This window comes from Danio rerio, chromosome 14, assembly GCF_052040795.2.
Source record: "Danio rerio strain M-AB ecotype USA chromosome 14, GRCz13ab, whole genome shotgun sequence".
In the NCBI taxonomy this organism is placed as follows: domain Eukaryota; kingdom Metazoa; phylum Chordata; class Actinopteri; order Cypriniformes; family Danionidae; genus Danio; species Danio rerio.
Genome location: NC_141034.1, coordinates 32,724,926 through 32,741,033, shown reverse-complemented (window position 1 = coordinate 32,741,033; position 16,108 = coordinate 32,724,926). Strand labels below are relative to the sequence as shown.

The following is a 16,108-nucleotide window of genomic DNA, read 5'->3' as shown; positions in this document are numbered from 1 at the left end:
CTATTTGTGTGGGACTTTTGTTTGCAATGCTGGACAAACTGCAGCCAATACGCTGATGTCCATTCAACATAACAAGCCAGCCGTACGTGCACACAGTCCTAATGCAGTGTCCTACTGCCACCTACTGCTGAAAGCATTACACCCACACTTCAGATCAAAGCTTAGTTGCTTTGCCTCCCAAGTGATGATAGAGTGTTTAGATATTAAATGAAAAGGAAGATGTGCCAATGAGGTTAAGCTATTCAATTAGACATAATTGTTTAATGATACTTCGGGGGTGATCGTGTTTCGGCTTCATTCAAGATCATTATGGATCTTCTTGCGTTTCTCTTCAGCACATATAAACAGTTTACATAATGTGTGCTTAAAGCTTATTGCTATTTTGGAGGATTGTGAAGCTAATCTTTATGTGAATCTTTTTAAAACTGCTAATTAGGTATAACAGCTGGTCTTAAAGGGACAGTTAACACAAAAGTGAAGGTTGCTCACCCACTGGCCATTCAAGATGTAGGTGATTGTTTTCCTTCAGTAGAAAATTGAATAAAAATTTAAGTGGAAGTAGTAATTCTTGATGATTTATAAAAAATTAAGTCAATGGCAACTGGCATTTTGTTTATAGTGCTGTCGCCTCACAGCAAGAAGGTTTGTGCCTCAGCTTGGTCAGTTGGCGTTTCTGTGTGGAGTTTGCATGTTCTCCCTGCGTTTGCGTGGGTTTCCTCCGGGTGCTCCGGTTTCCCCCACAGTCCAAAGACATGAGGTACAGGTGAATTTGGTAGGCTAAATTGTCCGTAGTGTATGGGTGTGAATGAATGTGTATGGATGTTTTACAGAGATGGGTTGCAGCTGGAGGGGCATCCACTGCGCAAAACATATGCTTGAGTTGGCGGTTCATTCCACTGTGGCGACCCCGGATTAATAAAAGGTCTAAGCTGAAAAGAAAATGAATAATTGAATGAATGAATGAATGAATGAATGAATGAATGAATGAATGAATTTAACAAAAGAAAAATCAATTGGCGTGTCTATTTTGTGTCTGACACCTTAAATATTGAATTTTAAAATACTGATTTATTTAACATGCGAACATATTAACAACAGAACGTAACAGCAGAACTTTTCACACACCCTTAGGGTTTCAAACAGCATAGCAAAAAAGAACAAACTAAATAAAATAATAAAATAAATAGGCCTGCCCTAGATATTTTTCACTTAAATGACAAATTTAGATTACAAAACAAAAACACTGACTGTGTTGTGTTGAATCCTTTTTAAGAACCAGCATAACTTGTATTTTCCAATCATGTTTTTTTTATCTATCATCGAATAAAATATCAGGCTACCTCATATCAATCACTCCATGGAAAATATACATTTAATTAATGCTCTGCTGTTATTAGTATTTTATAAACCTTAACATTTTTAGTAGAAGTCATTATTTTAAAGATTATGTCTTGACCATGAGTCCTTTCATTTCCTCTTTCACTCATAGTTCATGTGCACGAGCTGTATTTGATGAAAGTCAATAACAAGGCTTATGTGTTAACTTTTTGTAAAGTAGGACACTATAGCATAAAACAATTTTGTTGTTTACAAATTAAAGAAAACAAACCATCGAAAAAAGCCCAGAGAAAGAGAAAGTAAAGAGGCTGAATGGAGGAGGCACATTCTTTATCCTCGCAATGCAGATGGTCTGTTTAACTGTTTTCTTGCTAGTGAAGCACTCAGGTTTTCCACTGAATGCCAGTAATCGTTTAAGAATGCAATCTTTCAGTTACCCATGGCACTCAACTCCATATTAAGTGCTTAAGGAAGCAAAATGATAGCTTTGTGAAAGAAACTGATTGATTATATACATTTTTAAATTACTGCCTCAGCAAACAGTGCTGAGCACATCCACAGTAGTCTGAAACATAAACTTCATGTAGGATAACACCTGACACTGTTTTTTAACAATTGAAGGGACACGTGTATTCTATTCTCCATCAAAACGGCACTGTTTTGTACACAATAATTTGAATTAAAGTCAATTTATGCTTAAGATTTCAGTCCAATTTTCTGTTACGGTTTTATTATTGACTGTGATAGATAGACCGTGAAATGCATTTAGTTTTTCTTGCAGTTAATCATGTCATTATTATTATTATTATAAAACAAATGGCATGTGTAATTAAGCAAAACAGCCTTGAGACTAATCTAACAAAAAACAGTTTGTACAAGGATAAATTCCTTAACAAATGAATAAAAAATACTTTTGCAAAGATAAAAAAAAAAGAACAGCTAGTTTTAGATGCAAATGGCACAAATGTGTGTGTGTGTGTGTGTGTGTGTGTGTGTGTGTGTGTGTGTGTGTGTGTGTGTGTGTGTGTAGTAAACAAGACAGACGTCATTCTTTCACACATATGTGCATACATCATTTTTAAACATCTCTTGTGGATTTTTTGTTATAGACAATAGTCCCAATTAGGGCTGCATGATATTGGAAAAACTTATATTGTGATATTTTGTTTTTCTGCAATAAATATTGCGTTTCGAATACGGTTTCACAAGATGGTTTAAATAGTTTTTTTTTTTTTTTTGGCGGGTTTCAGTGGAGTTTAACAGCATTCAGGTACACAAATTGAATAATCACGATGCAATAAAATAAAAAATAAAAAATTGCTTTATCTCATTTCTTGTCCAAATATCTAAATTTGTAAAAATCATATTTTGTTTTCGCCTTCAGAAGAAATAAGTCAAAATTAGGAGTTTTTCCTTAAAACAAGCTAAATTATCTGCCAAAGCCAATGGTGAAATTAAAACAATCTCATTTTCACTTTAAATTGTTGAGATTTGAATTAGAAACAAGACAAACATTCTAAGTTAAAAAAACATCTTTGTTAAACCTCCAAACATACTTTAAATGCTCAGTCAAAGGTCTTAAAAACACATGCAAATGATCAACTTTCACTCTGGTTAAACTTAGCAGTGACTCTACAAATCAGATGTGTTTCTTGGCTCATGGTCAACTATAATTCAGACTCAACATTGCATATCTTGCGATATGACTATTCCTGATACACATACTGCAATATAAAGCCTATAGCCAGTCTGGTAAAAGTGGTGATTCTTTTTTCTCATAAAGCTGGCTTTTTTGCTTGTCAGATGGTCATCATAACCACACTTTTTGATGTACCAAACATAATTTCTAAATATTTACAATAACAAAATATGGCACATATTTATTTTTAAAATACAAATTTACTACAACATAAATCATTCTTAAAAAAAGTTTTAAATAAAAAAATTGTAGCCTACTTTAATTTATTATTAGCAAATAGCAAACTAGCCAGCACATACTTTTTTCAGTCAGAATTTGGCCATTTAAATAATAAAAATTTTAAACATAATAATAATAATAATAATAATAATAATAATAACAATAATAATAATAATAGTTATTATTATTATTATTATTATTATTATTATTATTATTATTATTATTATTATTATTATTATTATTATTAAAATAGCCTCTCTTGTAAAAGTGCTTCACACCTTTTTATTGGTCATGTTTTCTTTCATGAATAAGGTTCAAGAGTTATAAAATAAAAGTTACTTGTCAAATGTTTTCACTATTTAAAAACAATACAGTAGGGAAAGATGACTTCACTAATGTCAGATTGTTGTCTTGCACAACTGAATGTTGGACTATGTAAAATAATTGTTTGCATTGGCCAAAACTGATTAACTAAAATTACACCATGATTTTGCTTGGTCTTGAAGCATTTTTCGATGGGTTATTGTTACTATTTACAATGGTATAGCAGTCAAAATAGGACAAATGAGCTCATGTATGGGACAAATTCTGGACCTTTATCAGTTAGAGGTGGGCCTTCTTCTGGTCTCCCAGAAGAATGGGCAAATTCTGTCAGATTTAATTCATTAAATGACTGGTTTCCACTATTCTGTCTGTGTTCTGCACTGCCATTGCACACTGTAAACCCTAATGCTGTAACTAATTAATTGAATTGAGTTCTATTAACTTAAATCATTAAAATTCGTTTATCTTAATTAACCTTGATGAGTATTTAGAACTTTTTCTTATTTTTGAGTTTGAAAAAATTTAATCTTTCAAGTAAGGTGAACAATTCTGCTGGGTTTAATTTATACAAAATGTCTCTTTAAAGTTTCATTAACTCAAAATCTGTCAGCCCAATGATTTTGCGTCTGACGTCATCCAGGTTCACGTACGTGCTCATGCTTCATTCGTTTTTTTCAAGATGGCGGATCGGCCTCGCTTCACACTACAGTAAGTAAAATATTTACAAGTCCAATAAATATTAAATGTTTGTTTTAATTAATATAATCACAGTAACAGTTCAATGTAATGTAGAGTTAATCAGGGTGCGTTTACATGTCGTACATTACAGAAAACATGTTTAGCCTCACTTGTTGCTAACTAACGTTAACATTACTGTTTAAAAAGTTAGAATCAGTGCAACGTTTGCGTTAGTTGTAATGTGTTAACTCTGAATTTTAACAGAGTGTGATAAAGACAAAAATATTTAAAATCGGCAGATTACATTTTTCAAAAAAATTTAAATCTTGGCGCGAGTATGCCTTTTCTCAGCCTGTGCTGAAGTTGTCATGGAGACGCGCGCTCTCACAACCGCATGTCATGGCGCTGCGCTGAACTCCATCCAGTATGTGAATGTGGTATTATCTTCGCGATCTGTAGGCACTTCGGAAACGAAAGGCGCAAGAAACGTAACGTTAATCATAACTCAAATGATCTCCGCCTAAACACTTAACGGTATTTTCTGATGACGCGCAAAAACGTAGTCTCAAAACTTAATGTCACACGCAGCTTGTTGCTTGCTGATCCATGTATGAGGATAGCCTGACGGAGAACATTTAAGCTGCGCTCCTCACCTGAGCAGGTACAGAGCAGAGCTTCATTTTACACTACCACATTGAGGTAAAGTTGGTTTTATATTCATACATTCATTTAGTAACAACTTGTGACTCGCTCCATAAATTGTTTACCATGGTACTTTGTCTATTTGTTCTGAAATTACATGCAAGTATGACATGAAAACAACATTACACTAAATGCACTATATTTTTTTGACTGGACAATGTTGTACTTTGAAAGTCATTGGCTGCTAATATGATTTCACCATTAAGAATATGCAAAAATTACCTTTCTGAAATTATATTATTAAGGAGAAAGTCTGAATGTGTAAATATAAAACTAACTTTACCTCAATCACCAGCACTGATCAACACTTTATATTTCCTCGTGCTTAAGATGACATCTTTGCATATCAATGATTACCTGATTAATGCGATCAGTTAAATGAGTTTAAATGTCATTTAGGTCAAATGTATTTTAATGGTATGATAAAAGTTTTTTTTTTTCAGTCTATTTTTTTTAAATGTTTACTCTGGAGAAAATATAAACAGCCTAAAAAACAAAGTATGCATATCTATAACATATTAATACAAAATTATGTTATTAAATAAAATAATAACAAAACAAAATATTCAAGACGTGGTAAACAAGACATAGTTTTCTGATGTGCAAATTTTGTAGCTTAAAATATATTTATGTCTTAAAAATATAAATATTTTAGTCTATATATTTTTACATCATTAGACAATAAGGTAAGTTTTGTTATTTCTAGCTTTTAAAATCAGGCCTTAAATTTCTTTGTCGTCATATTCAGTTTTAGAAATTTCAAAACTGTTTAAATTAAATCTGTGTTCATCGAATCAAAGCAACTAACATGATAATCAGCTCTATTGCTAACCGTTTTGAAGGTTAACGTTAGACATCATGCAATTGTACTACTTCCACTCTCAGCTAAATGACACTGTGACTTTTTGTACATACAGAATTGTAGGTCGGGTGTTGCTGACTACAGATAGGTTCTTAAATGGAGGCATGTGAAAGGTGGGTAAAATATTTATTTTGAACTACTATGCCTGGCATATCCAGATAAAATAAATATTACAGTGTATTTATCAATGATACTTTTGCAGCAAGGAAAGTGAAACTTCAGCTAGACCTTGAGTTCAGTTTACAACATGAAGATCCTGCTTTCAACATCTGATCAACACCTGATTTTCATCTGAGGTAAAAAATAGATAAGTAAATGAAACATAATAATAATATTAATACATTTTTTCTAGAATTGTATATTTTGTGGTGTGGGTTTGTTTTATGAAATTCTCTCTTGTTTCTTTTTGCTGTTTGCAGAGTACCAACATGTTACAAATGAGAATTTTCCCCACAAATTCTTTGCAAAACTGGACCACCACCTATTTCATTTAATGACAATTTTAAGGCAAACAGCATCCAAAACTGGCAAGACAGCAGATACCCTGGCTAATCTTTTAAAGGATTATGATGAGCAGGTATGTTTGGGGTCACGTGTTAAAGTATACATTAAAATATAATTTGAATTATTATTATTTTTTTAATTTTTAAAAAATTGATTCTTGATTTCCAGGAACTGAATAATGTCAGTTCATGACGGACTACTGTTATCAGAGGTCTTTTGGTCTTGCTGCGTGAGCGTGACTTAAGATTCTTTAGGAACACCATGGTAAGACTTCATTCATTCTTTTCACAATTAGGCATGTTTAATTAAAAGATGAAAGTTTTGAAAACTTTTACTTAATAACATATTTGTAATCAAGAATAGTTGATGAATCATATAATATTGGCTCAGTCATTTTGATACTGTCCTTACATTAATATCCTTGAATTATGTTTTTAGATTGATAATCCTGCTGACTGAAGATGCTTTATTGGCCCTGCATTCACTGAGGGTCTCTGTTGTCCTGAAGAATGAATTGGACACCACCCACAGCACACTTCCAGACCTTTCTTGTCTTGTATGGATTAATGTATGCTCTTCACATAATATATAGTAAAGGACTTTGAACTTGTGCAAAAAGTTTTGCTTGGCTTGGATGATGGAAAATAAAAAGTCTCGTAGCATGGAAACCTTAAAGAATGAGTTGATGTAGAGCTTTTTTTTTTTACTTAATAAAGACTGTCTCTGGGGTAGTAACTTCAAAACATTTATTTACCTTTAATTGGTAAGGGTGCATTTTATTATATATAGGGATAGTTTGTCCAAGTGTAAAATTCTGTCATTTACTAACTCTTCACTTGTCCCAAACCTGCTTGAATTTCTTGCTTCTGTTAAACACAAAAGTTAAGTAAAGCTGACAACCTGTAACCACTGACTTTCTAATAGGAAAACAAATACTGTGGAAATCGGTGGTTACAGGTCTCAGCTTTTTTTTTTTTTTTTTCAACAGAAGAAAGAAACTCAAACAGGTTTGGAATAAGTAAATGACAGAATCATAGTTCAACCAAGACTGAATATATATATATATATATATATATATATATATATATTGTAACGAGCGCACACATGCCACGTCGCCCTGGTCGCTAATTCAACCCAGCTGGACCATCATCAACACAGGATCGTTCACAGCTGGACGTCATCAAGTGGAGAGGCATATAAACCAAGCCCACGCAAGGAGAAGATGAGCTTCATTCACCCAATGACTCCATGCGCTAACGCTTGTCTCTGTCTCTCCACAGCAGACTCCAGCTCGTGACGATCCCACATCCGACTACTCACTGTCCTTCACTTACTTCCCGGAGCACCAGAGCACCTCACCTTGAAGAAGAGCACCGTTTACACCCCATTCACGTTGTAAATAAAGCACCCTCTGGGGACTTGTCTGTAAACTTATCCAACTGTGTCGCTGTTTTCCCTCTGCTTCGCTACTATATATATATATATATATATATATATATATATAATCTGCTCTCCGTTAAACAGAAATTGGGGGAAAAATAAATGGGGGCGAATAATTCTGACTTCAACGATATATATATATATATATATATATATATATATATATACAGTTTCTGTGTAGTTTACACTAAACGAGTCACTTCACAGAATGTGCACTTATTTTTTTTAACGAATGCCTTAAGAGTAAGTTTTACACTTATTAATGTATTATTAAATTTTATCAAACTTATAGTTGTTTTTTTCTTGAGGCTCTTATGTCTGATATCATATTTACATTGTGGGTAATTTTTATTAATTTCAGAATAGTGTTCATTTTCAATCTCTTTATGTCTAATAGTTTTTATCGTTTTAAGACATTTGTAATTGCATAGGAGACAAATTTGAAAGTACTGTTGGACATTTTTTCTTTAACAATAAATGTCTAAAATGGTATTGTCTGTGTGTTTTAAATTACAGATTTATTTTGACAGATTTATGGGGTTTAAAGATTAAAATAATGGCTAATTTTATTTGTGAAACTGACGATGGAGAAGTTAATTTTAAAAAATGCTATCAAAATGTATGAGCTGGGTGACAAAGAATGTAAAGGTGAGATAAATAATTAAAAATAAGTTAATTGCTATTAAAATGTATGAGCTGGGTGACTAAGTATTTAAAGTTTGGAAAAATTAAAACAATTAAGTTAATTGCAATTAAAACGTATAAGCTGAGTAACTTGGGTATTTTAAGTTAGGTGAAGTGTCTTGCATGAGTACAACAAACTCAAAACTTAATGTTTCTGTTTACTTAAAATAGATAATTTCATAACTTAAAAAATTTGACGTAACTGATTACCTCAAATTTTTTGAGTTTTGTCAACTTATTCGGGATTACAGTGCACTTGAATTTCACTTTTTGCTCCAAAGTCATCACATTGTTTTTACCATATTAACCAACACCAAGAAAACAGATTTTTGAAATTGGTGAATTAATGTGAATTTCAGGATATTGTAATTAACACGTGAATCAATGTTCCCCTCACCCATATGGCAAACTATATTTTTAAAAGTCTGTAAACAAGCAGAGTCAGCGACATCTTGGATGACTTAAAAAAAAAGTTCTCATTGACGAGCACAACTACAACTTACATATTTGTATTTTTAGCATTTTCTCTCCCTTGGAAGTAATAGGTAGGTGGACTATTATCAATTTTAAAACTACACCTTCACATACCATCCTCAGTATCTCTCCTGCTGGTAAAAGTTGTGTGTGTATAAGTGGTTATTGTGTGTTTTCCCAGTGGGTCAGGTTAAAAGCGTCGGTTTGGAACCGAGATTGACTCTGGGAGCAGTGAGACGCTCCGTCCTGCTCTTTTTTCAAAGATAATGAATCAGACAGTGGGTTGCTAGACTGTGTTTATGGGCGTTTGGAGGCGCAAAGCGGGACGTAGGGAATTCACATTCACATATAACACACACAGAAATGACAGGCAGCTGCCCGAAAGCAGTGAGCCTGCAGACACACACCTAAACTCTGGGGTAGAGGAGGATCAGGGAGAGCAAATCGATTCATCCCCCGACCACCAAAGTCATTTTGGCCGCAGTAAAGGGAAATTCTATTACCAGTGACAAGTTTGTTTCATTTGCTCTATTGCTTTCATAGCCCAGACATTGACAATGTTGATGGTTTTTCAAATAAAATCATTTTATGTCAAGGCCACGGTGCTATATTATTTCTAGACCTGTCTAAATTGCTGTCTTCTTCTTATAGAGGTTTGGACACTAAAAATGCCACGGTCAGATTGATTTCTCGTAGAATCTCCCCTGTTGGAGTTACGACCTACGGACTAATAAATATCTGACCCCATGTTACCAGAAGCAGAAAACAGGCCGGAAGGTCAATGTTCACTTGGACTCAAAAGTTCGGACATAACAATTACTTGTTTTTGAACGATAGTGAACTCTTTTAACCATTACATTTCCTCAATAAACCTTATTAAATAGTACACTCCATTAGGGCTGCATGATTCTGTGTAAAATAAAATCACAATTTATTTAGCTTAAAATCAAGATCATGATTTTCTCACAATTCTGTAGACGTAAAATGTTAATAAGAGGTTTATAAGGTTATTATGAGTAGGTTGTAATTATTGTTATGCTGAAACATATGGTAAAACAACAAGAATATTATTTGGCCTGTGTGTAGGTCTGCTGTTGGTTAAAATGCTAAACTTTGTATTGACTTTGAATGGTGGACTTGAACGCACTTTAAAAATGTCCTGTTTGTTGATTCACAGTAAAGTGATGACATCAGAATTATTATGTTTGAGACACACGCTTGTCATTTGTCACTGACAACATTATTATTACGCAATTTTTTTCACTGGCAAAATAAGACAAACTTTCATTATCAGATTTTGTCCTGCATTATATTCAACATTATATAGGCTAGAGTAGTTATACTAACCCCGTAAACATTTATTTTCATGTACAACACTTTGTGTTCACTATAAAAGAAAAAACACATCAAATGCTTGTCGTAATCGTACCTGTAAAATGTGAAATGATCATTTAAATGATGTACGCTCACATGTGATTTTGTGGCTGCAAATACATCATTACAATAACACAGAAATTAAATTTTTGTGCAAATTATACCTTATAAATACAGTATGTGACACTTTTAAAACCATTAGGAGGTGTCCATATTGCTGAGCAACTTAAGTAAAACAATGTGAAGACTTATGCGACTGGTAGGGCTCGGCAATTTGGCCTAAAATCAAAATCTCAATTAATTAAACATTTTAACTCAATTACAATTAATGAACAATTATTTTATTGATTTTCTTTTTCTTTTTTTTGTCATCATAGTTCACTGACAAGTTTTGTACAGTAAATATGTCCACATTTTACCAGTGAGAGATTTTTAAATGTAGAGTGCATAACTTAATTTAATAATAATTGAAGGAAACACACACTATCTACTATCTGTGATTATTCATTGAACATCAACATTGAACAACTAAAATTAATCCATGCAACCATTCACTCTTGTCACCCATATCAAACCGAACAATCACAAAGCCTGCAGTACTTGTCGTTGCGATGTGTAGTTATGTTCTTAACAAAGCAGGATCACAAGACTCAACACGTAATAGGCAAAGTAATTGAAAAAAAAAAAAAAAAAACTGCCTGGAAAAATTAGTTCAATTTTAAGTTATGAATGTTGATTTAGATTACTTTTTGATAAATTGCCCAGCCCTAGCGATCGCCTTTACACCCCTCTCCTGACCTTGAAAACATAATTGGCTGTATATAAAAGCTCGTGTGTAGAGTTGAATCGAGATTGCATTCTTTTTTCTATTAACCATGCAGCCCTACTCTCCATTTTTAATAAAAAAAGATTATCAATTCATTTTTAATGTAGTTGACGAAATATTAATCATATTCTGTACTTCATATTTTGAAAACTGGTCATTTGCACATTCACAGGTGGGCTCTGTTTAAAGAAGAAAAAAAGTTGACTAAAAATTACAATATTCTAATTTGCTATATTTTCAGCAACTAAAAAAAATAAACAAATTACATAAAACTAAATTAAATTTTAAAAAAATCATGCCTAATGTCTAAACAAAATAAAGTTAAAAAAAATAATTTACAAAGCTTCAAAAAAATATATTTTCCTTTATCAAAAGATGCTCTTATTGCAAAAGTCAGGTTTCAAAGATAAAGCTGAAGTCAAATTCATCATGTTTCATGGTTTTTGAACCTTTTGGAGTTCCTCTTACTCCACAGTCCACACCCTTTAAAAATGACATGTAATGTAATGTAGTGTGTGCATTTATAATCACATTTATCATGCATGGCCATACACCCAATGTGCTTCCCAATCATGAGGAGGGTCTCTCCACACCACCACCAGTGTGCAGCATCCACTTTGATGATGTGACGACAACCACAGGACAACGGAGCCAGAGCACTCACCCCACACCAGCTATTGGTGGACTGAACAGACAGTAGTTATGTTTCAATTCAAAAATGCAAATAAACTTTATGCGCAAAACTGGATTATCGCATGAAAAATGTGGAAATAAAGCAGTGTTTCAATCCAATGAGTCAAAGCGAACAAAATTGTCACTTCCTGGTTAACTGGCGCCAAATATCAACTATCAAATAAACAAATATCGCCCTGCCCCCATCGCAGTAACAACCCGCTCGCGAAAAATAAACACTTACAGTAGGCCCCGTTTACACTAATACGTCTTAATTTTAAAATGGCAATTTTTAACAAAAACGATCCATGTCCACACTGGCATTTCAGCTAGCATTTCTGAAAAGCCCTCCTTCCACACTATACTGCTTAAAACACACATCACATGACCACATACACACACACACACACTCTGTCATGCGCTTCAGCGTATGCACTCTGGGAAAACCCCAGAGACAGTGCACGTCGGACAGTTTATCAAGGATGTACTGCTAGATCGCGTCTCACTATAGTTGTTGAACATGATATTTAATTAATCTTGTCTCTGTCTAATGACTCTTCGGTCTTTTGAATCTATTAGGTAACACGTCACAGCATCAGTAATCTTTCACTTTCACACTTGTACTTAGTAATTTTAGGGAAAACCCCAGATACTGTTGGTTGGTTCCTGTTAGTTGTGCACCTTTTTACCAATCAAGGTTGTCGACGCCATTATAACAACACAGATCACTCTGCCTATTCATGCCAGAGTCTCACAGATAAAGTGATTGGCAGGTAATTTGAGTGTAACTTATATTTATTTATTTATTTTTGATTTGGTTATGGTTAAAACAAAGACTCAGCGGGTCAGGTAGATGAAACCGTAGGCTACAAATAATTAATTTGTAATGAATTAATTATTCATATATAATTAATTCACCGCCACCTACGACAATGATGCCATCGTCCATCGCAATGTTTCACATTAGACATTGTACGATAGCAAATTGGTCGCTAACTCAGACTAACATGATCCCCAGTAATGACAAATCTCTCACTAAATAAAGTGCATTTTGTCTGTAAATAAATCATCATGTTGCAACACCACAAACTACAGAAACAAACATCAATAAGCAGCAGTCAACCATAAAAAGAGCTCTTCCACCTGAATGCGCAACAAAGCATATTGCAAAAGTATGTAGGAGTATCAAATCAGCTCATGGAGGCAAACTCGAAATGTTTTTGGCCATGCATAAACCTTCTTATCACCATTGCCACTGTGATTTGTTTTGAGTTAAGGTGTTCAGGGTGCAAGGGATTATTTGCTAAAAATTAAAAAATAGTTGCTGTTTCGATTCAGACATTACATAGGCCATTACCATTCAGCAATATCGCCACACATCGTTATGTCTGATGTTTAGTGTTTTCATATTGAAGTCATCATGCATCATCACGGCAGCTTTTTAAAATGAAGTATGAGGATATTCAAAGGATTGGTGATTAAACGCTGTATATATAATAGAAAGGTAATTCTAACTGCGTGCATGGACCAAACATTATCATTAAAAGAAATGCAATTGTAATAGGTTTGGAAGCCATTAAAAACAAGACCTTATAAACATGCCTCGCTCATCAACAGTGTATAAAGTACTTTAGCGTACAATAAAAACGCCCCAGATGTCGATTCCACAATCAGTTTTACACAAAAGACACACATCAATGTTTAAAACCAGAGTTTTCTGCATGCTATTTAGGCCGCCGGGGTAAAAAGCAAACTCTCAAGCCAAGACAATTTGGTGAGACACATTAATTGCACCAATGATTATCAGGCAAGATCTACCTCTGTTTCATATTTATAGTTGTGTCCACTTTTCATTATGGTGTTCATTACTGGGTATAAATAATGTGCATAAATGTGCCTGCACCCTTCGACACACTCCATAATATTGCCAAGCAATATCCATCTTGTCTGTGGTTATCAGACATTACCTTACTGAATTATGTCTATTAGTTGCTTCCCAGCTTGCCTTGCCATCAGCCTTTTTCTGCAGCTATGACAGCATTAACTTTTAGCTTTATTGCATCTTCTTTACCCAACATACACCATTAATCTGCTTAATGACGACCATGACCCCTTTCATCCAATTTCATAAAATAAAACTTATTAATAAAACGCATTAAAGCTCCTATTGTACAGGGTCTTCTAATAAATCAGAGAGCACTTTTCAAGGAAATGGCCGCACATAACTAGAGGGTCGCTGGTTAGCTTATTTATTTAACGTTAAGAGGGGTTTTGTGCGTTTACACACAAAGATTAAATCAGAGGATATTGGATGCTTTTTAAAATAAAAGGAATTGCTTCAGAGGTTGACGGAAGCCTTTTCATTCGGGACCAAAACATAGAGGAGAAATATATTTCATAAAATCTAGCCACGATTTCATGTTTGAAGAAGACATTTTCTACCATATATATAGTATAAATTTACTTTATTTCTTTCTTTACTATTAAATGACACTATTAGGGATGCTCAAAATAATCGATTAACTGTTAACCGAAAGGGTGCGTTTGTAACCGGTTAATGCTATCAGTTAAACGATTAAAAATATTATTTTATATATTTTTAGTTTGGCTGCATAAGGGGCCGATTGAATGCGCCTTTGCGTTAAGAGGGGCATCTTTTGCACGCGGCTCATCTCAGAGCAGCAGTTTGTGTTGTCAAGACAACTACAGAGAACTTTTAAAGAGCTTGGTTTCCGCTACATTCATTCTTCCATGGCGGGGACTAAAATGCATCCCTTCACGGCTACATTACCCTTTCAAAACATTCAGTCGTTGTTGTTTTTAATAGCAGATTATAATCGCACCAAAACGTATTAAAAGGTAAGTGAATTATAACAGCGCAAACTTTTCTTTAACCGTATAGTGCTGTGCGCTATCTGTTTAACACTTTAGGGTTACGTGCTGACTGACTGACAGGTGTGCAATGCGTGAGGCCAGCAAACACAATGAAGCTTTCAGTTAAGATGAACACAGTTTCTATAGTTATACTTTATTTAGAGATAAAGGTATATGGCTCTGCATATAATCACTCTATCTTGCTGGAGTTTATAGCCGTTTCGCTATACTTCAGGACGCATTAATGCCGCTCTGAAGGTCTAATAGCTGTTTTAAGTTATCCAGAGCTGTATGAATGTACAAATCCTGAATATCACAATATTATTAAATATTACAATTGTAACAACACAGACAGTAACACTTTTGCACAATCGATACCCAGCTGATTCAGTCGTTTCATAAGAGGACCGCGCTCCTTCTCTTCTTTTTTCCTTGTCAACATAAAGGCAGTGAGATGCGCCTTGTTTTCGGCCCCTTCTTCAACTGCAAGACAAACTTGCCGGACAATAACGTATAACCCGTGCCTACAAACACATTTGCCAAAGAAGCAAAATGGAAGAAGAATATTGCTGTCTGATACAGACGTGTTGATACCAAACCAGCGCTGATGTTGACCTTGATCTGCGTAATAAACGCAACAAATAGGCTTTACCTTTTATTTTACAGCTTATAAAGCATGTATGCACATTATCGCAATATCATATTTAAACAACAAAACGGTTTACAAATGCAATATTTAATGTGTCAGACACAAAATGTACATGTCAATTTGTTTAATATAAAATTAATAGTAATCTTACCAGTTAACCGTTAATAACCGATTAATGAGCGGCGGTTGTCGGATAGCAAAATTAACCGAAATGAGCATCCCTAGACACTATCTATCTATCTATCTATCTATCTATCTATCTATCTATCTATCTATCTATCTATCTATCTATCTATCTATCTATCTATCTATCTCTATCTATCTATCTATCTATCTATCTATCTATCTATCTATCTATCATATGCATTACAAAAAAAATCTATTTAAATTGACATCCTGTAATAGAGTCTCCATTCAAACCCCTGTAGGTCCTTGTGGCCTTGCTGTGAGCACAATTATATCATCTGATTATTAAGATACGAGAGAACTGAAAACTGCCATATGCACATTTTAAAATATGCTTTTATGATCCGCAAACCTGGCAAGTGCTGAGATCAGGAGTTATGGTGTTCACTGCCCTGGGTCTCAGGCCTTTGAAATCTGCTAAACGCTAAAAAGACTAATCTCTCTGATCATGGCCAGTCTGACATCTAGTCATAATTTGTCTTAAGGTCGAAAGCACTGGGCAAAGACATAATCAAAGTAACATCACATGCCATGCATTTATAAATCTTAAGATTTAAGTGACAGCGTAGCAAGTAAGACAATAGTTACAGGCATAATAAACAC

The 16,108-nt window shown here is 34.1% G+C and overlaps 1 protein-coding gene and 1 long non-coding RNA gene across 4 annotated transcripts in view; one reads left to right on the top strand and one right to left on the bottom strand.

The window, feature by feature from the left end:
• Positions 1-16,108, bottom strand: part of tenm2a (teneurin transmembrane protein 2a) — a 1,216,147-nt gene that overhangs the window by 1,181,398 nt on the left and 18,641 nt on the right. The gene's annotated exons all lie outside the window — the stretch shown is intronic.
• LOC147840828 (uncharacterized) lies at positions 4,244-7,760 on the top strand. 3 transcript variants are annotated; one of them, XR_015507567.1, is made up of 7 exons: positions 4,244-4,288; positions 5,878-5,935; positions 6,025-6,118; positions 6,242-6,399; positions 6,495-6,590; positions 6,765-6,882; positions 7,607-7,760. It is a non-coding gene; the product is annotated as an uncharacterized LOC147840828 (long non-coding RNA). The 3 variants fall into 3 exon arrangements; XR_015507566.1 differs by having other exon boundaries at positions 6,765-6,894; XR_015507568.1 differs by lacking the exon at positions 7,607-7,760 and adding an exon at positions 4,847-4,919 and having other exon boundaries at positions 6,765-7,203.